General features: G+C 45.6%; 2 pseudogenes; both read right to left on the bottom strand.

Annotated features, from left to right (window-relative positions):
* Positions 1-448: 448 nt before the first annotated feature.
* LOC123452591 lies at positions 449-2,835 on the bottom strand (annotated as a pseudogene).
* A 4,319-nt stretch (positions 2,836-7,154) lies between these two features.
* Positions 7,155-19,267, bottom strand: LOC123397202 (annotated as a pseudogene).
* Positions 19,268-23,245: the final 3,978 nt, after the last annotated feature.

Here is a 23,245-nt window from a genome sequence, read left to right as displayed (position 1 = left end):
GGTATATAATCAAAAAGACTCAGAAGCATTATTGTTGAACTATATACATTCGATCATTCATGAACATTTTTACAAATCTGGGAACATTTTTAAAATCGAGAACATTTTTTACTATTTATAAACATTTTTTTAAATTACAAACAATATTTTATATTACAAACTGTTTTCAAGTATTTTCTTGTGAATTGGCGAATAATTCATTTTTGGAATTATCAAACATTTTTTTAATTGCATTAAAGTAATTTCTTAAAATGATGGACTTTTTTTTGATTCATGAATGTTTTCTCAAAAATTAAGATTTTTTTAATATGTAAATATTTTTACAAAAATCCCGAACAATTTTTGAATTTGCAAACATTTTATGTTTCCCTCTTCGCGTGCCTCTGTGTAGTTGACCTTCTCGAAAGGGCCGCCTCGACGTTTGCCAATGATAGAAATCGTAAACGACTGGAAGCAAACAGTACAACATATGACGAATTATGTACACAGAAAATGGATCGACACACCGAACTTTGCCGCAAAGCAAACACAGGATGCAATGCAACAAATGGCAGCGCCACCACAGTTTATTGGCAGGATTTGGAAATCCTTTACGACAAGATTGCCTAGCTTTAAAAGAAACAAGGCATTGATCTCCACTATGTGCTGGGCTACAACAAGCATCCTGAAGCACATTCGTGTTCCTATCTCTGGATATGTGAAGAACCTTTTTTTTTGTGTGTGTGGATGGTCGATATGCGAAGAACCTGAGTTTTCAGAGTGGTCGTTGTAGCAAAGAAACTTGCTAACTGGCTTCTAATTTCTTAGTGCCCATGGCAGAGGAAAACTGCTACTTTTGGCAAAGTGAGATTGTCCACCCAGAAAGTAATTGGCCTGTTGGTAACCTGATATGTAGTTGGAGCAGCAACTTGAAGCGCCATGGCCTCTGCCTGTAATGGTGATGAACTGATGATGCATCACCACCATCTGCAGAGATCTGGATTGGAGTTGCTCGTATTATTTCCCCCAACTCAAGTGGTATCCCAGTATTACCATGCATCCTGTAATTAATAAATCTGATTTGATTGTAAATACTGATTCTTGACTTAGCCGCAAGCCTTGCTTAATGGACGGACCTGTCTCTCATCTGTGTAAGATGCTGAGTTTTGACTCTGTATTATTGCTAATGCCATGGGCATGTAACAAGGTGCAGGGAAGCAACTAGGCGTCGATGATGGGATGGTAGACGGTTTGTAATTACAGACCTGCTCTGGAGCTTTTCCTTTCTTCAAATCGTCTTGTTTGCCCTCCTTGGATACCTTCTCTCTTATGAACTCGATCTGCTCATCCTCCCACCCAACTAATTCAGCTGCCTCCTATTACACAGGAATGATGAAAAGGAACAAAAATGGGTCAAAGGTTGCCCGGCTCAGGCATAGAAGCAAGGAAGCGAAGGGGAGGAGGTAACAGGGGGAAACCATACTTCGTATCTACAGCCCAGTGTCCACTATGGTGACTTCAGAGCCACTCGAGCTGACTCTTTGGCCTCAGATGTACATCCAACTCTGAAAACAAAACCACACAAGAAGCAAAATTAGGAACCCCGACGATTCACATGTACACCACAGATTTTATTCAGACAATTATATAGATGGAATGTTATCCGATTTACATCATGTATGTCAGCTCAGTTGCCGAACATTAGCACGTTATTACTGTGTTATTTATTCGCAGCGTTAGTGTTGAGCTGCTAGTCCACAACACTTGGAGAACTACTTAGATCACTTTCTTTTAGGAATTTTACACTAGAACCAGATAATTCTCAATTCAAAACTCAGTTGAAAGTATTAGCAATCTTATATCAATAGATATTTTACTACAAATGAATTCTACCCGGTCCAATACAGCACAACTGAAGATGCAGCCAAGCAGCAAGATGTCGAAGAATTGCTCGACTCATAGTTTGCTAGGGATCATCATTCACCAGCGCTCATTATGCTCATGCAAAGTGTAACTACACAGTGAGTGTCTATTGATAGAACATCAGTCACCCACCTAGTAGATATCTCCGGTCAAAACAACCTAGTAGATGCAACATCTGATGAAATAACATATAGTTATACTATACAACTAATTACACATCAGTACCTTTTCTGAACTTCTGAGTTGAACACAAACGGTCTTCCAATCCAGGAAATTGATCTCTTGTATAGAATTCTCCAGTAATAAGAGCGGAAACCTGAAGGGCAAACACAATGTACAATTTAAATCTCGTCGGATAAACATTAATAATAAATATCGGGAGAAGGAAAGAGTTTTACATGATCTCCTTTTTCCAGGTGGCGTGATGCTTTCCTTTCTAGAATATCCGGAAAGAGTCCAACCTACAGCAAGATATCACTAAAGATACTTGTCCTCAAACTCAGTAGTTACAAACTGAGGTGTATCTCTCAACCTTCTTCAACAAATAGACATCAAGATCTGCCATCTCCGATTCTTTGAAATCACCTCTTTTGTAAATGTTTGCACCAGCTTCCCCTACATCAGACCATAAATCTTCTCGAACAGCAGACCATAAATCATCACCACTATCAGCACTGCTATCAGCCTCGACAAGTATTCTATGAATATATTGGTTGACCTGATAAATATGAGTAGAGATTGTAAACAAAAATGGATTGCATGTGCACATGTTGTAAAACAAAACATTATAAACACATAGCAATATAGACTTACGTTTTTAGCCAAAAGCCATAGCCCATGGTTACGCACTTCCACTACAGGCATCTACATCCTGAAGGACAAGCAGATGTATACAAATGCAGCGAGTCCCCCACGAACATGAGTCGCTTCACCCGCATCCTCTCCATGAACCTCCTGGCGTCGAACCTGATGGAATCCATCCACGATTCACCAACCAAACACGATCGAGGAAGGAAGGGAAGGGAGGAAATGGGGGATCTGGGGGCGGCGCTCACCGTCGACGAAGTAGGCGGAGCAGGGGTAGCCGCGGGAGGAGGAGGCGACGACGCGGGCCTCGACGTCGGAGAGCATGGGCGGGAGCACCACGATCCCGCCGCCGCGGGTGACGACCTCGAGCAGGCCCAGGGCGGCGCCCGCGGGCCGGGGCGGCGCGAAGTAGGAGGTGTCGGGCCGGAAGGGCGCCCACTCGGGCTCGGACATGCGGGCCATGGCGCCGTCGATGGCCTCCTCCAGCCGCCGCTTGAGCGCGCCCGCGCCTTCCCCGGTCGCCGGCGACTCCCCCGCCGCGTCCAGCTCCAGCACCATCGCGCCCCCCGCGCCCGGGAGCCGCGTGTGGTGGGCGCGGTGGCCCGCGGGGGCCGTGGCCAACAGCCGCCGGGAGCACGGGAGGTGAGCTTCGTTTCCCAGCTCCCGTCAGATCCACTTGTGAAGGGGCTACGGGTTGAATACCTAAAAGTGGAGGGGGGTTTATGCAAAAATGCCGACGACGTACGACAGAAGCAATACGTGCTTTATTAATACTAGTAAAAATGCCCGTGCGTTGCAACGGGAATATAACAAATACATATAACGCTACATCTGGTAAAGTTGCTTCTCTAAACTTGTAAGGATGCTGCTAACAAAATGATTAAAAAAATTATAGAAAACTTTTACTTAGGAACGACATTTCAATGACCTCATCAAGCTGATATCAGGTTGGCAACATCTGATTCACGTCACATATGGCACATATCTTGGTATGAGTCCAACAAAACAATCAGATGAGGGACAATATCTAGATTGTTGACTGTATCTAGATTAGTATATCGATGCGAGTAATTGGAAAATTTCTCACCGACCGTGACAAATATTTACGGTGGTCGTTATATATTGAATGGCAAGATTCGTAATTTACGTGCATGAATTCAAATCATCTTTTATTGAGCGAATTCTAATCATTACAGGTGTTTCACATTGCGAGAAAATACCATAGACAAACGTATATATGCATATCACATCCGATATCAAGAGAAAATATGTGAAAAGACACTAAGGATTAATCTCATACAGGATGGATCAAGAAACAAATTAATACATGTTATTCGACAACTTCAATTGCAGGGAGAAACAACCCAAATCCAATCTTGTCCCTAGCGAGTCATCTATGCTACCACTTGCCCTCTTTGTCACTGTCGCCGACTCTTGTTAGATGGTAATCCTGCAGTCAGATATAGTAGATCAGTTGTCATTGTACAATGTACATAATAAAATCTGAATATGTTTGGAACACAACAAATGCTGCAAAACGAAGGCATCTCAGTTTAAGAAGGTAGACAGTGTAAGGTAGAAATGATAAGCCCTGTCATTAAATGAGTTTAACTACTAATTCTTAATTGGCCCAAACACTCCAAGGAAATCCAGAAGGATGCTTTAGCTTATATAAAAAGAAGTGCTAGAATTATGCTACTAAGTACTACTGGCTTCATTCAGATCATCAATTAAATAATCTATTGCAACATTCACAGAAAGGAGACCAGACACATTTTTGCATATAGATTTCAATCAAAAATATCAACTGAGTTTCACAAAGAAACAAATACCGGGAACAGAGAGACATAGTAATCCCCGATAGTAAGCATACTGTAGGCAAATAGGCTTCCATTTTCCAAGAAAAAACAAACAACTATACCCCAGAACTTCCCCTACCAGACACAACCAAAAGTAGCAGCAGTCAGCACAAAACACTCAAATCAAAGTTGAGAACGGTGCAATAACCATCAGATGAACCTGCAGAACGAAAGAAAAAATCAGGACTGAAAAAGGCATGAACCTGGGATCTCCTGAAGATCTCGTTCGTCACAGATAAAGAAGTGGACGTCTGCGCAGCGCAAGCAAAGACTTTGGCTCGGCGACACAGTTCGTTGCAAGATGCTAGACACTTGAACACAATAAGAAACTAATTCATTTCTATAAAAAACAAGAAACTCATTCCGGTATCCGACTTCATAGAAGTGTCTAAATCCGCAGGTATCTAAAACTGGAGTCTGAACCTTCACGAGCACCTACTCCCCAATCACGTGTAGTAGTAGGAATCCGGGCATCGGGCAGCGGCACTCCGCCCCATGCGGTCCCGGTCGTCCGCACCGCCCCTACACGCTGGCCTCCCGCGCCGCCCCACTTCAGCCCGGCCGTCCGCGTCGCCACGCCCGGGTGCGTTGCAACGGGTATACATATATTACAATTATTTAATATTAATTATGTCTAACATATATATTTAGGTTTTTCATGCACATTACGGTATTGTCAACACTATCATACTTCCTCTCCTCACTATCTCCTGTGTCGAAGCTGGCATTGTCCTAATATCAATTAAACAAGCAGATTTTCCTCCTTTTCCAATAAAATATATCCTTAAATTAGTATATTCATTGTTTGCTTTCTGTTGAGGCCGGAAAGGTGGACTCTTTCATTTTTATTTGTTGGTTATTGTGTGTCATTGTATATGCATTTTCAGCCCACATTCAGGAACAATCATATGTACTAGTATTTTACCTAGTGAGTTTGTAATGTGGTAATTTCTAGCAGCGGGATGGATCAAGCTAATACTCCCTTGCTACTTATTCAATATATAAGGTATGTATGCATATTCTTTCTTCATTTTGCAGGTGGCACAGAGAGCTATGTTTATGTGAAACAATGTTCATATCGAGGGTTTGATTAAACAAAACAGCAAGGTGTTAGTGCCCATAATCCTTCCTGCATTAGAATGAAATACAAAAGGTCACTCCAATCAGACAGTTCAAAGCTTGAGGCTTAACATTCTCAAAAAATTGTTGGACCATGTACTATTTGAGGCGTGCCTCAAGAAGTTTTAGGACAATGAATTTTAATAAGCTGCGATCCAATTAAAAACATGAGGCTACATGGAAGCACTTGGAGGAAATTGCCTTATCAAATCCACAAGCAGGGAGGCCAAAGGCTCATCAGCAGAGTACTCCTACCAAACTTTCTGGCTGACTTTTAAATGATCCTCTTTTCTCAGGATTAAGCTAAATCGCTGACATGAATATTTTAACATGTAGATACATCCTAGATATTAACCGTGAAGCTTTAGGGCTGCTCTTGTCCTCTGTTGGTTGGGAGATCATGAATTAAGTTTGAAGAAAATATAAGGTATATGTGCTCCAACATGTTAATATGCACAGAAAATACATGAAACATACTTTTGTTGTTGTATCTAAATATAGTGTAATAAGTGCACACGTCTATCGCTGATCCTAGTCTCATATTTTATTCATGTGCTTGCCCAAACCTGGTTGAATTAGCATGCAAACATGGCATTTAGAACAGAGGTACAGCACAAAGGATGTAAACTCCATGGTGCAAGCATGTATTTTTCAGAGAAGTGTCTTATTTTATTTTATTTTTTTGAGAAAAGAGAAGCGTCTTGTTCAGATAACATACAATCGGGCAAATTTCAAACCACACGTAATAAGACTGATTCGGCTGCTTTCCTAGACTACCTTCTGCAAGGATTTTGCAAATTGTGAAAAAATAGGAAGCTTCAGTATCCTCCATTCCTCCAAAATGGATGGGAGCATGGAAGCTGAGTATCCTCCTAACTGGTCGATAACAGGTGACTCCCGCCTAATTCCCCTAGTTTTGTCCAAGGAAAGCCTAAGTTGTAGAAATTAATGGCCAGTGTGCATCACAATCTCAGGACCTTGTTCCCGTAAAACATTCTTTTTGCAAAATACATAGTTGTATTTTTTCTAAGGAAAGTACAAGGAGCAAAGGATACAAAATTGGGATATAACTTATCACATATACTAACTGAAGCTAGACTGCATGGATGAAAAATACGTTACGAAAATATAGATAATAAATACAAAAGGTAGTACTGAAGCCAACATATTTGTGCTGCACTTCATCTAAGTTGAAGAAAGAAAGCATGAACCTAAAATGCCTGAGCTAGCATAACAAGAGGGCAAGGATCCATCATCAGTTAATTTTTCGTACATAGCAAAATCCCTTATATTGGCACAGGTTACGCAAAAATAACCCTAGCAAACCAATCAAATATTGTGTTAAAACACCCCAAATCCTACTATTAGAAATTTGACATATTTTCCAGCATATAAATAGTTTCGAACTCTCCATGAATATCCACGATACTGTACAAATCATAATATCTGGATATGCAGGCACCCAGATGTTATGTACAAAGATGAATACATGTACATACAATATATGATGGATGACATCTGATGGCATCACATATCAAGTAAAGAACTATCAAATCTGATTAAGATCTAAATATTGCCTAAAAGATTCATGGTTTACCTCAGTAAAGGCTGCTGGGTTTGGACAGTTCTGGTTTTCTGATAATTTTAACGTACACTTAGCAGCTGTACGACCATCTCTGATAACAACCGCCTTGAAGAATTGTTTTAAGTTATCACGGTCAGCTACTGAGAGCTCAGCAGTCATGCCAACATGAAGAAAAACAATATGGGGCTTAGATCTGAAAAACGTTTTCCTCTTATTCTTGCTCTCGTTTAAACGGACAAGAATGTTTCCCGGGTGCATATATGCATGAATAAAATTGTTCTCCTGTAGAAACAGGGAAGATGATAAAGAAGCTTTCAGTGGCTGAATTATACTGGGTATATATCAGATAAACAATTAACAATAGATCATACTACTAAGGCTAACCATGATGCTATATGGCTATAGCAATCACGAGTAAATCACCAATCAGGGGAAAAGAGAAAAATAGTATAAACAAATAAAAGATGTGCATACCAGAAGCACCTTCAAGAATGCATATGTTCCAATGTGGGCAAGGTCCTTCTTCATCCGAGAATTTCCTTCAGTTTCATCCACAAAACGAGCAACACTTTCTCCATTCTCAAATGACTCGATGAGGACTGCTGGACAAGTGGGTACAATGGTTCTGGGAATGAAACATGTCTCCATCTACGGAAGTTGTGTCTGAAACGATGCAAATTAGAAGCTTCCCTAGAAAGGTCAACTTGAGACATCATGAAAACGGCAAACTGGCGGACACTCTCATCCAGCCTTAGCCAGCTCAATCCAGGGACAACATTCGAAACTTTCACCATAAAATTGGTGAGTAAAAAGTCTTTCTTGATTGATTCCCCCACACCAGGATGCCTCACCTTAACTGCAACATGCTTTACAGTATATTGATCTCTTTTCTTTTTTTGATCAAGTTCGAGTCAGGACGATCTTTTAATGTGGCCCGATGTATTTGTGCAGTGCTTCCAGAAGCTACAGGATTCTCTTCAAAACTTTCAAATATTTCAGATAGCTTACGGGGTGGAGGGCCTGGGTGGGGGGAGCCTCTGTCGAAGCAGCACCCAGTTGGGCCATCTCGGGACAAAGCAGAAGATGGGGAACGACAGGACTGTGTAATACGAATTCGAGTCAGACACCGCCGCACCGGCCCCGGCTCCAGCGGCACCGTGCTGTCGCACCCGAGCCCAGCGAGGGGGCCTGCATCCTCCCAGGCGAGCACGCTGGCCGCCGCCAAGCCCTCGTGACCGCTGCCGCCCTGTCCAAGCCCTCGGCTATCGGTCGGCGTCCTCCTGCGCCTCCTCGACCCCGCCTCCTCACGCCCGCGCGCCGCCCCCTCGGCCTCGCGTCGCCAGCGACAAGGCCACGCCTGGGCTCACCTCGCCGGAGAGAGCCGCCTGGGGTGGAGGAGGCCGTCCATGCCGCCTCACCACTTCCTTGGCTCCTGCGGAGGCTCGCTGCTGGCAAGAGGCGCAACAACGCCTAACCCATTCCTTGTTCCTGTGGCGTGGACGCCGACGGCGAGCGGCGGCACGACAAATCGCCGGAGACGGTTCCCGCGGTGGAGGATAGATGGATAAGACGCGGCGATGAACTGGGGGTGGGTGGGGGTGTTTCTAAAACTGAAACGGTTTTCTTCACTTAAATTAGAAGTGCGGGTTGAATATATACAACGTCAGGGGCTTTTCTGCAAAACATCCACGACGTACGGCAGAAGCGTTGCGCGCTTTATTATTAGGGGAGAGGTAAAGATATCATGGACCTATGCTTTTTTGTTGAACACCTCTCTCCGTGTGAAGGAAACAACCAGCCCAAAAACACAAAAAAACACAAACAAGGAAGCCCAGCTGAAATAAACAAACAAACAAACAAGAAAAGCCCAGAAGTGGATAAAGTCCATCAGACGCCAAGGCAAAAAAGGGGTCTAATCTACTTTAGATTATGTCATCCGACTTAGACTTCTCGACTTAAACCTAGACAGACCTTATATGTTAAATACCCCTATTAAGGGTATCTTCAACTGACCCTAAATTTGCTCCGGCATCCGTTCGTGGACAGGGGGATATTCGGCGGACACTAATGTAAGAGTTGGCTATTCAACTATGCTCGAATACAATTCAAACATTGGTTTAAACATACCGGATATAATTCATGTAAATCGGCTGATTTTCATATAAACCGGAGCACATTCATTACAATTCTGAAATTTTTCATTCAAAAAGTGCGGCCAGAGTTAAACCTATCCTACGACGTCAGCCGACTTCAATTTCCTTTGTTCTTCACATCGACGACCACGTCCTTCATCTATCTTCTTCATGAGCATCGGCTAGGTTCAAGACCCGTAAAATAAAGGTGCAGCCTCCGACAAGGAAGAGTAGGACATGGGTGTTGGAATTATGCCCTAGAGGCAATGATAAATATAGTTATTATTATAATTCTTGTATCAAGATAATCGTTTATTATCCATGCTATAATTGTATTGAATGAAGACTCATTTACATGTGTGGATACATAGACAAAACACCATCCCTAGCAAGCCTCTAGTTGGCTAGCCAGTTGATCTAAGATAGTCAGTGTCTTCTGATTATGAACAAGGTGTTGTTGCTTGATAACTGGATCACGTCATTACGAGAATCACGTGATGGACTAGACCCAAACTAATAGACGTAGCATGTTGATCGTGTCATTTTGTTGCTACTGTTTTCTGCGTGTCAAGTATTTATTCCTATGACCATGAGATCATATAACTCACTGACACCGGAGGAATACTTTGTGTGTATCAAACGTCGCAACGTAACTGGGTGACTATAAAGATGCTCTACAGGTATCTCCGAAGGTGTTAGTTGAGTTAGTATGGATCAAGACTGGGATTTTTCACTCCGTGTGACGGAGAGGTATCTCGGGGCCCACTCGGTAATACAACATCACACACAAGCCTTGCAAGCAATGTGACTTAGTGTAAGTTGCGGGATCTTGTATTACGGAACGAGTAAAGAGACTTGCCGGTAAACGAGATTGAAATAGGTATGCGGATACTGACGATCAAATCTCGGGCAAGTAACATACGGAAGGACAAAGGGAATGACATACGGGATTATATGAATCCTTGGCACTGAGGTTCAAACGATAAGATCTGCGTAGAATATGTAGGATCCAATATGGGCATCCAGGTCCCGCTATTGGATATTGACCGAGGAGTCTCTCGGGTCATGTCTACATAGTTCTCGAACCCGCAGGGTCTGTACACTTAAGGTTCGACGTTGTTTTATGTGTATTTGAGTTATATGGTTGGTTACCGAATGTTGTTCGGAGTCCCGGATGAGATCACGGACGTCACGAGGGTTTCAGGAATGGTCCGGAAACGAAGATTGATATATAGGATGACCTCATTTGATTACCGGAAGGTTTTCGGAGTTACCGGGAATGTACCGGGAATGACGAATGGGTTCCGGGAGTTCACCGGGGGGGGCAACCCACCCCGGGGAAGCCCATAGGCCTTGAGGGAGGCACACCAGTCCTTAGTGGGCTGGTGGGACAGCCCACAAGTGCCCTATGCGCCATAGAGATAAAAATCAAAGAGAAAGAAAAAAAAAGGAGGAGGTGGGAAGGAAGGGGGACTCCCTCCCACCAAACCAAGTCCAACTCGGTTTGGGGGGGAGTCCTCCCCCCTTGGACTCGGCCGACCCCCTTGGGGCTCCTTGAGCCCCAAGGCAAGGTCCCCTCCCTCCCACCTATATATACGGAGGTTTTAGGGCTGATTTGAGACGACTTTTCCACGGCAGCCCGACCACATACCTCCACGGTTTTTCCTCTAGATCGCATTTCTGCGGAGCTCGGGCGGAGCCCTGCTGAGACAAGGTCATCACCAACCTCCGGAGCGCCGTCACGCTGCCGGAGAACTCTTCTACCTCTCCGTCTCTCTTGCTGGATCAAGAAGGCCGAGATCATCGTCGAGCTGTACGTGTGCTGAACGCGGAGGTGCCGTCCGTTCGGTACTAGATCGTGGGACTGATCGCGGGATTGTTCGCGGGGCGGATCGAGGGACGTGAGGACGTTCCACTACATCAACCGCTTTCTCTAACGCTTCTGCTGTACGGTCTACAAGGGTACGTAGATCACTCATCCCCTCTCGTAGATGGACATCACCATGATAGGTCTTCGTGCGCGTAGGAAAATTTTAGTTTCCCATGCGACGTTCCCCATCAGTGGCATCATGAGCTAGGTTCATGCGTAGATGTCTTCTCGAGTAGAACACAAAAGTTTTTGTGGGCGGTGATGTGCGTTTTGCTGCCCTCCTTAGTCTTTTCTTGATTCCGCGGTATTGTTGGATTGAAGCGGCTTGGACCGACATTACTCGTACGCTTACGAGAGACTGGTTTCATCGTTACGAGTAACTCCGTTGCTCAAAGATGACTGGCAAGTGTCGGTTTCTCCAACTTTAGTTGAATCGGATTTGACCGAGGAGGTCCTTGGATGAGGTTAAATAGCAACTCATATATCTCCGTTGTGGTGTTTGCGTAAGTAAGATGCGATCCTACTAGATACCCTTGGTCACCACGTAAAACATGCAACAACAAAATTAGAGGACGTCTAACTTGTTTTTGTAGGGTATGCTTGTGATGTGATATGGCCAACGATGTGATGTGATATATTGGATGTATGAGATGATCATGTTGTAATAGAAATATCGACTTGCACGTCGATGGTACGGCAACCGGCAGGAGCCATAGGGTTGTCTTTATACTAACGTTTGTGCTTGCAGATGCGTTTACTATTTTGCTAGGATGTAGCTTTAGTAGTAATAGCATGAGTAGCACGACAACCCCGATGGCAACACGTTGATGGATGATCATGGTGTGGCGCCGGTGACAAGAAGATCGTGCCGGTGCTTTGACGATGGAGATCAAGAAGCACGTGATGATGGCCATATCATGTCACTTATGAATTGCATGTGATGTTAATCCTTTTATGCACCTTATTTTGCTTAGAACGACGGTAGCATTGTGAGGTGATCTCTCGCTAAAATTTCAAGACGAAATTGTGTTCTCCCCGACTGTGCACCGTTGCTACAGTTCGTCGTTTCGAGACACCACGTGATGATCGGGTGTGATAGACTCAACGTTCACATACAACGGGTGCAAAACAGTTGCGCACGCGGAACACTCGGGTTAAGCTTGACGAGCCTAGCATGTGCAGACATGGCCTCGGAACACATGAGACCGAAAGGTCGATCATGAATCATATAGATGATGTGATTAGCATAGGGATGCTTACCACTAAAACTATACTCAACTCACGTGATGATCGGACTTGAGATAGTGTAGGTGGATCATGAACCACTCAAATGACTAGAGAGATGTACTTTTTGAGTGGGAGTTTAGCAAATAATTCGATTAAGTTGAACTATAATTATCTTGAACATAGTCTAAGTCCACTTTGAATATATTTGTGTTGTAGATCATGGCTCACGCGACAGTCATCCTGAATTTTAATACGTTCCTAGAGAAAGCTAAGTTGAAAGATGATGGAAGCAACTTTGTAGACTGGGCTCGTAATCTTAAGCTAATCTTACAAGCTGGGAAGAAGGATTATGTCCTTAATGCTGCGTTAGGAGATGAACCACCCGCTACGGCTGATCAGGATGTTAAGAATGCTTGGTTAGCACGTAAGGAGGACTACTCAATAGTTCAATGTGCAGTCTTGTATGGCTTAGAACCGGGACTTCAACGTCGCTTTGAGCGTCATGGAGCATTTGAGATGTTCCAGGAGTTGGAGTTTATCTTTCAGAAGAACGCCCGGATCGAGAGGTATGAGACCTCCGATAAATTCTATGCTTGCAAGATGGAGGAAAACTCGTCTGTCAGTGAACATGTGCTCAAAATGTCTGGGTACTCAAACCGTCTAGCTGAGCTGGGGATTGAACTCCCACAAGAGGCTATCACTGACAGAATCCTTCAATCACTGCCGCCAAGCTATAAAGGCTTTGTGTTGAACTACAACATGCAAGGGATGAACAAGTCACCCGGCGAGTTGTTTGCGATGCTAAAAGTCGCAGAGTCTGAACTCCGTAAAGAGCATCAAGTGTTGATGGTGAATAAGACCACTAGTTTCAAGAGAAACGGCAAAGGCAAGAAGGGAAATTCGAAGAAGAGCGGCAAGCCTGTTGCCAATCCGCCGAAGAAACCCAAAGCTGGACCTAAGCCTGAAACGGAGTGTTACTATTGCAAGGGCATGGGTCACTGGAAGCGCAATTGCCCCAAGTATGTGGCAGATAAGAAGGCGGCCAAAGAAAAATCAGGTATATTTGATATACATGTTATTGATGTGTACTTAACCGGCTCTCGTAGTAGTGCCTGGGTATTCGATACCGGTTCTGTTGCTCATATTTGCAACTCGAAACAGGAACTACGGAATAGACGAAGGCTGGCGAAAGATGAGTGACGATGCGCGTAGGAAATGGTTCCAAGGTTGATGCAATCGCCGTCGGCACAGTGTCACTTCAGTTACCGTCAGGATTGGTGATGAACTTAAATCATTGTTATTTAGTGCCTGCGTTGAGCATGAACATTATATCTGGATCTTGTTTATTGCAAGACGGTTACTCTTTTAAGTCAGAGAATAATGGTTGTTCTATTTCTATGAGTAACATCTTTTATGGTCATGCACCGAATGTGAGAGGATTGTTCATATTGAATCTTGATAGCGATACGCATATACATAACATTGAGACCAAAAGAGTTAGAGTTAACAATGATAGCGCCATATTTTTGTGGCACTGCCGCTTAGGTCATATTGGTGTAAAGCGCATGAAGAAACTCCATGCTGATGGACTTTTGGAGTCACTTGACTTTGATTCACTTGACACGTGCGAACCATGCCTCATGGGCAAGATGACTAAGACTCCGTTCTCCGGAACAATGGAGCGTGCAAGTGACTTGTTGGAAATCATACATACCGATGTGTGTGGTCCGATGAGTGTGGAGGCACGCGGTGGATATCGTTATTTTCTCACCTTCACTGACGATTTGAGTAGATATGGTTATGTCTACTTAATGAAGCACAAGTCTGAAACATTTGAAAAATTCAAGCAATTTCAGAGTGAAGTGGAAAATCATCGTAACAAGAAGATCAAGTTCCTACGGTCTGATCGTGGGGGTGAATATCTGAGTTTCGAGTTTGGTACTCACTTAAGACAATGTGGAATTGTTTGACAGTTAACCCCGCCTGGAACACCACAGCGTAATGGTGTGCCCGAACGTCGAAATCGTACTCTATTAGAGATGGTGCGATCTATGATGTCTCTTACTGATTTGCCATTATCGTTTTGGGGTTATGCATTAGAAACAGCTGCATTCACTTTAAATAGGGCACCATCAAAATCCGTTGAGACGACACCATATGAACTGTGGTATGGCAAAAGACCAAAGTTGTCGTTTCTTAAAGTTTGGGGATGTGATGCTTATGTCAAAAAGCTTCAGCCTGAAAAGCTGGAACCCAAAGCGGAAAAGTGCGTCTTCATAGGTTACCCAAAAGAGACAGTTGGGTACACCTTCTATCTCAAATCCGAGGGCAAAGTGTTTGTTGCTAAAAACGGAGCTTTTCTCGAGAAGGAGTTTCTCTCAAGAGAATTGAGTGGGAGGAAGATAGAACTTGACGAGGTTGTCGAACCTCTCATCCCTCTGGATGGTGGCGCAGGGCAAGGGGAAACCTCTGTCGTTGCGACGCCAGTTGAGGAGGAAGTTAATGATGATGATCATGAAACTCGTTCAAGTTTCTGTCGAACCACGCAGGTCGACGAGGTCACGTGCTGCTCCAGAGTGGTAAGGTAATCCCGTCTTGTCAATCATGTTGTTGGACAACAACGAACCTGCAAATTATGAAGAAGCAATGGTGGGCCCAGATTCCAACAAATGGCTAGAAGCCATGAAGTCCGAGATAGGATCCATGTATGAGAACAAAGTGTGGACTTTGGAGGTACTACCTGAGGGCCGCAAGGCTATTCAGAACAAATGGATCTTTAAGAAAAAGACTGACGCTGACGGCAATGTGACCGTTTATAAAGCTCGACTTGTGGCGAAGGGTTTTTCACAAATTCAAGGAATTGACTACGATGAGACATTCTCTCCCGTAGCGATGCTTAAGTCCGTCAGAATCATGTTAGCAATAGCTGCATTTTTCGATTATGAAATCTGGCAGATGGATGTCAAAACGGCGTTCCTTAACGGTTTCCTTAAGGAAGAGTTGTATATGATACAACCCGAAGGTTTGTCGATCCTAAGAATGCTAACAAGGTGTGCAAGCTCCAGCGATCCATTTATGGACTCGTGCAAGCATCTCGGAGTTGGAACAAACGCTTTGATGAGGTGATCAAAGCTTTTGGGTTTATACAAGTGGTTGGAGAATCTTGTATTTACAAGAAAGTGAGTGGGAGCTCTGTGGCGTTTCTAATATTATATGTGGATGACATATTACTGATTGGAAACAACGTAGAGTTTTTGGAGAGCATAAAAGGTTACTTGAATAAAAGTTTCTCTATGAAGGACCTAGGAGAAGCTGCTTACATTCTAGGCATTAAGATCTATAGGGATAGATCAAAACGCCTGATAGGACTTTCACAAAGCACATACCTTGATAAAGTTTTGAAGAGGTTCAAAATGGAACAGTCCAAGAAAGGGTTCTTGCCAGTTTTACAAGGTACGAGATTGAGTAAGACTCAGTGCCCAGCAACTGATGAAGATAGAGAGCATATGCGCTCCGTCCCCTATGCTTCAGCCATAGGTTCTATCATGTATGCAATGCTGTGCACTAGACCGGATGTTAGCATGGCCATAAGTATGGCAGGTAGGTTCCAGAGTAATCCAGGAGTGGATCACTGGACAGCGGTCAAGAATATCCTGAAGTACCTGAAAAGGACTAAGGAGATGTTTCTCGTATATGGAGGTGACGAAGAGCTCGCCGTAAAAGGTTACGTCGATGCAAGCTTTGACACAGATCCGGACGACTCTAAGTCGCAAACCGGATACGTATTTATTCTTAATGGGGGTGCAGTAAGCTGGTGCAGTTCCAAGCAAAGCGTCGTAGCAGATTCTACATGTGAAGCGGAGTACATGGCTGCCTCGGAGGCGGCTAAGGAGGGTGTCTGGATGAAGCAGTTCATGACGGATCTTGGAGTGGTGCCAAGCGCACTGAATCCAATATCCTTGTTCTGTGACAACACGGGTGCCATTGCCTTAGCAAAGGAACCACGGTTTCACAAGAAGACCAGACACATCAAACGACGCTTCAACCTCATCCGCGACTACGTCGAGGAAGAGGACGTAAATATATGCAAAGTGCACACGGATCTGAATGTAGCAGACCCGCTGACTAAACCTCTTCCACGGCCAAAGCATGATCAACACCAGAGCTCTATGGGTGTTAGATTTATTACAATGTAATTCACATGATGATGTGAGGGCTAGATTATTGACTCTAGTGCAAGTGGGAGACTGTTGGAATTATGCCCTAGAGGCAATGATAAATATAGTTATTATTATAATTCCTGTATCAAGATAATCGTTTATTATCCATGCTATAATTGTATTGAATGAAGACTCATTTACATGTGTGGATACATAGACAAAACACCATCCCTAGCAAGCCTCTAGTTGGCTAGCCAGTTGATCAAAGATAGTCAGTGTCTTCTGATTATGAACAAGGTGTTGTTGCTTGATAACTGGATCACGTCATTACGAGAATCACGTGATGGACTAGACCCAAACTAATAGACGTAGCATGTTGATCGTGTCATTTTGTTGCTACTGTTTTCTGCGTGTCAAGTATTTATTCCTATGACCATGAGATCATATAACTCACTGACACCGGAGGAATACTTTGTGTGTATCAAACGTCGCAACGTAACTGGGTGACTATAAAGATGCTCTACAGGTATCTCCGAAGGTGTTAGTTGAGTTAGTATGGATCAAGACTGGGATTTGTCACTCCGTGTGACGGAGAGGTATCTCGGGGCCCACTCGGTAATACAACATCATACACAAGCCTTGCAAGCAATGTGACTTAGTGTAAGTTGCGGGATCTTGTATTACAGAACGAGTAAAGAGACTTGCCGGTAAACGAGATTGAAATAGGTATGCGGATACTGACGATCAAATCTCGGGCAAGTAACATACGGAAGGACAAAGGGAATGACATACGGGATTATATGAATCCTTGGCACCGAGGTTCAAACGATAAGATCTTCGTAGAATATGTAGGATCCAATATGGGCATCCAGGTCCCGCTATTGGATATTGACCGAGGAGTCTCTCGGGTCATGTCTACATAGTTCTCGAACCCGCAGGGTCTGCACACTTAAGGTCCGACGTTGTTTTATGCGTATTTGAGTTATATGGTTGGTTACCGAATGTTGTTCGGAGTCCCGGATGAGATCACAGACGTCACGAGGGTTTCCGGAATGGTCCGGAAACGAAGATTGATATATAGGATGACCTCATTTGATTACCGGAAGGTTTTCGGAGTTACCGGGAATGTACCGGGAATGACGAATGGGTTCCGGGAGTTCACCGGGGGGGGGGGCAACCCACCCCGGGGAAGCCCATAGGCCTTGAGGGAGGCACACCAGTCCTTAGTGGGCTGGTGGGACAGCCCACAAGTGCCCTATGCGCCATAGAGATAAAAATCAAAGAGAAAGAAAAAAAAGGAGGAGGTGGGAAGGAAGGGGGACTCCCTCCCACCAAACCAAGTCCAACTCGGTTTGGGGGGGAGTCCTCCCCCCTTGGACTCGGCCGACCCCCTTGGGGCTCCTTGAGCCCCAAGGCAAGGTCCCCTCCCTCCCACCTATATATACGGAGGTTTTAGGGCTGATTTGAGACGACTTTTCCACGGCAGCCCGACCACATACCTCCACGGTTTTTCCTCTAGATCGCATTTCTGCGGAGCTCGGGCGGAGCCCTGCTGAGACAAGGTCATCACCAACCTCCAGAGCGCCGTCACGCTGCCGGAGAACTCTTCTACCTCTCCGTCTCTCTTGCTGGATCAAGAAGGCCGAGATCATCGTCGAGCTGTACGTGTGCTGAACGCGGAGGTGCCGTCCGTTCGGTACTAGATCGTGGGACTGATCGCGGGATTGTTCGCGGGGCGGATCGAGGGACGTGAGGACGTTCCACTACATCAACCACGTTCTCTAACGCTTCTGCTGTACGGTCTACAAGGGTACGTAGATCACTCATCCCCTCTCATAGATGGACATCACCATGATAGGTCTTCGTGCGCGTAGGAAAATTTTAGTTTCCCATGCGACGTTCCCCATCAATGGGAGACGGACCGGACCACATGGGACACCAAGCCCTCTCGCCTCTCATGCCCTAATCATCCTCGAAGGAGTTTGCAACCTGTCTGTCGTTGGTGTCGGTGGACGTGAGGTCGATGATTGACGTGGAAGGGTCGTCATGGTCCACCTTCTACATGTGGCCCCGAAAGTTGGATGGTAGCGCGTAGGACGCGCGGCTGGCGACGGTCTCGTCCTAGGCCACTTGTGTCGTGCTTGTGGGTGTGTTGTTGTGTCTGTGTTCGGCTGCGCCGCCGCTTCGTTAACAGCGGCCCGTTGGTCACACGCAGCCTCGTAGACCGCCCGTTGCTCCGCAATGAAGTTCGAGTTTGTCGCGACCATGGCGGCCACGGCCTCCTTGCTTGGGCGCTAGCCATATTGGCCCTCCGCTGGTCGGTGATGCTTGAGGAGGAAGAGGTTGTACCGGTGCTCCTCCTACGCCTACCGAAACGCCAACATAGGAAACGGCGTATGTTGCTTGTCCTCCATCATGGCGGAGTCGAAGTGCGTCTGCTCCATGATCAAGCCGGCATGCCTAGGCTCGTGGTCCGACGTAGTGTCGTCGTCGGAGCCCATCCCCATCGTGGCATTGTCGTCGAAGACTTCGGGCAACCTAGCCAGCATGTCGTGCTCGATCAGCCAGGAATGGCGGGTTTGCCAGACAGCAGCAAGAGCGGACATGTCGTGTTTCTACTTCGATGAGAAGCTCTCCCACAAAGTTCTAGAGCTTGTGATCATGATGGATGCGGTTCAAGGGAGGAGGATGTGGAGCAGAAGTGGTGTGGTCGCCTTTAAATAGGGGGTTCTCGTGAGATCAAGCGACCGGGTGCATTAATGCGCAGCGCCAGAGTTGGTTTCTTGACCGGCGAGTCTGCTTAATGGCGATGTGGACGGACGGGCATTGAACGAGTGTGGTAGATATCCGTCTTGTCCAGTAAATTTCACTCCTACATTGTACACGCGTGGACACCGGCGGCGCGTCGCCGGCGGGGCTCTCTCGACCGGCGCGTTGCTTCAATGCTGGCAAAGAGATCGTGTTTGCTCTGGATCGGAGTCAATGCGGAGCGGACGCTCTACAATGAAAATGAATGTGGGCAGCTAACAACGGTGGGAATGTGCGGGGGCATGGGTGAAGTGTTTTGGATGGTCCAAGTTAATCAGGAACGGACATGAGAGAGGTCCGGATGACGTCAAAGCCCCCTCCCCCTCCCCCACCCCCATCCCCCACCCCACCCCACCACGTACACACACACGCCGATTTTTTTCTAGATTGTGGAAAAAGGTATATCTGAACCGATCAGTAAACCGATACATCACCGCGTAGAATGGTAAAACACGTGTTGGACCGTGCGGTCCAAACGGTTAGGGATGGTTTGAGCATTGGCATTTCATATGCCCTTAAGCTTGTAGCTACACATTCTGATGGTGCCCTGGTGTGTCTATGCCCATTTCAAGGATGGATGGGGACAATGATGTCCGGGGCTACAAAGGAGGCCCTAATCAAATTTGTTGCCGGTGGTTCCTATAAGGCTTCAAGTTACCACGTGGACTATGTATGCATGTTACTCAATTGTTCCGAAATTATGTGGGGCGACACGAAGGGACAACGTAAACCAACATGGGTGTCATGAAAGAACGTGTGCAAGCCAAATCAGCTCGTGAATTGGGTGTTAGAGATGCTGAACTATTTATTTATTTTGACTAGTCTGATCAGGAACGGGCCATAGATATACGGTCCTGGAACAAGATAGCAATAAGGGGCCCTTGTTTACTCAAAAGTTCAAAATATTTTATATTTCAATATCAAAGTAGTAATATTCAGTACATAGCATAGTTCGATGGTCTTAATTTGGACTCAAAAACTGACAGTATAATTTATTTATCGATCAAGTGAACTACATCATGATAGTAATGAGATGATGTTGTTCGACAAAAGCTTGCATTCCTAAATTTGAATGGAGACTTCATTTAGTTTTGCAAAACAGAAACTCATGTCAAAACTGGTTGCTACTTAGATCTTTGGGTTTTTTATTTCTGTACCCCTCGTTCGTTAGCTCTACTCATTCATCCATACGCTCTTAACTTTTGCTCATTTTTCCCCATTTCTTTGCCCGAAACCCTCAGAACTGGTCACAGCGGACGTTGCCGTCGGGTCAATGCTTTGACCGTTAACTCTGACGAGTGGGGTCACGCTGGACTGTGTCGTCCGTTGGACCTGACAATTGGGGCCACGTCTAACGATGTCGCTATTCGCTCGTTGGGCCGTGGTTAGATTGTTGGGCCCTGCGCGCGCCGTAACGACATGAGCCTGCTATGCGTGCACGTAGCTAGCCTGCCTCCATGCGTTGATGTCCGCCGCCACGATGCGCTGACCTCCCCTCTTTCTGCACACGAGCCGCCACGTACACTGACCGGCCTCTTTCTACATGCTAGCCGCCACGGACGCACGGACGGTCGCTGCTGGGCCCTGCGCGCGCCGTAACGACATAAGTGTGCAATGCATGCACGTAGATAGCCTGCCTCCATGCGTTGATGCCCGCCGCCACGATGCGCTGACTGTTGGGGAACGTTGCATGGGAAACAAAAAAATTCCTACGCACACGAAGACCTATCATGGTGATGTCCATCTACGAGTGGAGATTAGATCTACGTATCTTTGTAGATCGTACAGCAGGAAGCATTAACAAACGCGGTTGATGTAGTGGAACGTCTTCACGTCCCTCGATCCGCCATCATCTTGTGCTTCTTGATCTCCATCACCAAAGCACCGGCATGATCTTCTTATCACTGGCGTCACACCATGATCTTCCTCAATGTGTCGCCATCGAGGTTGTCGCGCTACTTATGCTATTACTACTAAAGCTACATCCTAGCAATATAGTAAACGCATCTGCAAACACAAACGTTAGTTTAAAGACAACCCTATGGCTCCTGCCGGTTGCTGTACCATCGACATGCAAGTCGATATTAACTATTACAACATGATCATCTCATACATCCAATATATCACATCACGTTATTGGTCATATCATATCACAAGCATACCCTGCAAAAACAAGTTAGACGTCCTCTAATTTGTTGTTGCATGTTTTACATGGCTTCCTATGGGTATCTAGTATGATCGCACCTTACTTACGCAAAAACCACAACGGAGATGTGCAAATTGCTATATAACCTCTCCAAGGATCGCCTCGGTCAAAACCAATTCAACTAAAGTTGAAGAAACCGACACCCGCCAGTCATCTTTATGCAACGAGGTTGCATGTCAATCGATGAAACTAGTATTTCGTAAGCGTACGAATAATATCGGTCCGGGCCGCTTCAATCCAACAATACCGCCGAATCGAGAAAAGACTAAGGAGGGCAGCAAATCGAACATCACCGTCCACAAAACCCTTTGTGTTCTACTCGAGATAACATCTATGCATGAACCTAGCTCATGATGCCACTGTTGGGGAACGTTGCATGGGAAACAAAAAAATTCCTACGCACACGAAGACCTATCATGGTGATGTCCATCTACGAGTGGAGATTAGATCTACGTACCTTATAGATCGCACAGCAGGAAGCGTTAAGAAACGCGGTCGATGTAGTGGAACGTCTTCACGTCCCTCGATCCGCCCCACGAACCGTCCCGTGATCCGTCCCACGATCCATTCCGATCTAGTGCCGAACGTACGGCACCTCCGCGTTCAGCACACGTAAAGCTCGACGATGATCTCGACCTTCTTGATCCAGCAAGCAAGACGGAGAAGTAGATGAGTTCTCCGGCAGCGTGATGGCGCGGCGGTGGTGGTGACGATCTACTCCTGCAGGGCTCCGCCCGAGCTCCGCAGAAATACGATCTAGAGGAAGAACTATGGTGTCTAGATCTGAGTTGCACGTGGCAAAAGTTGTCTCAAATCAGCCCTAAATCACCACTATATATAGGAGGGAGGGGGAGGAGGCTTTCCTTGAGGGCCAAGCCCTCAAGGGTGCGCCGGCCAGGAGGAGAGGAGGAATCCTACTCCAATTAGGATTGGAAAGTGGAGTCCTTCTCTTCCTTCCCACCTCCCCTTTTTTTTCTTTCTCTTTGGTTTTTCTTCTCTTGGCCCCAAGGCCTTATTGGGCTGTCCCACAAGCCCACTAAGGGATGGTGCACCACCCTAAGGCCATTGGGCTTCCCCCGGGTGGGTTGCCCCCCTCCCGGTGAACTTCCGGAACCCATTCGTCACTCTCGGTACAATACCGGTAATGCCCGAAAACCTTCCGGTAACCAAATGAAACCATCCTATATATCAATCTTCGTTTCCGGACCATTCCGGAAACCCTCGTGACATCCGTGATCTCATCCGGGACTCCAAACAACATTCGGTAACCACACATATAACTCAACTATACTAAAACATCATCGAACCTTAAGTGTGCAGACCCTACGGGTTCGAGAACTATGTAGACATGACCCGAGGCACTCCTCGGTCAATATCCAATAGCGGGACCTGGATGCCCATATTGGATCCTACATATTCTTCGAAGATATTATCGGTTGAACCTCAGTGTCAAGGATTCATATAATCTCGTATGCCATTCCCTTTGTCCTTCGGTATGTTACTTGCCCGAGATTCGATCGTCGGTATCTGCATACCTATTTCAATCTCGTTACCAGCAAGTCTTTTTACT

The sequence above is a fragment of the Hordeum vulgare genome, chromosome 5H (assembly GCF_904849725.1).
Source record: "Hordeum vulgare subsp. vulgare chromosome 5H, MorexV3_pseudomolecules_assembly, whole genome shotgun sequence".
NCBI lineage: Eukaryota > Viridiplantae > Streptophyta > Magnoliopsida > Poales > Poaceae > Hordeum > Hordeum vulgare.
Note: the sequence above shows the minus strand (reverse complement) of the source record. Positions and strands in the feature narration are given on the sequence as shown.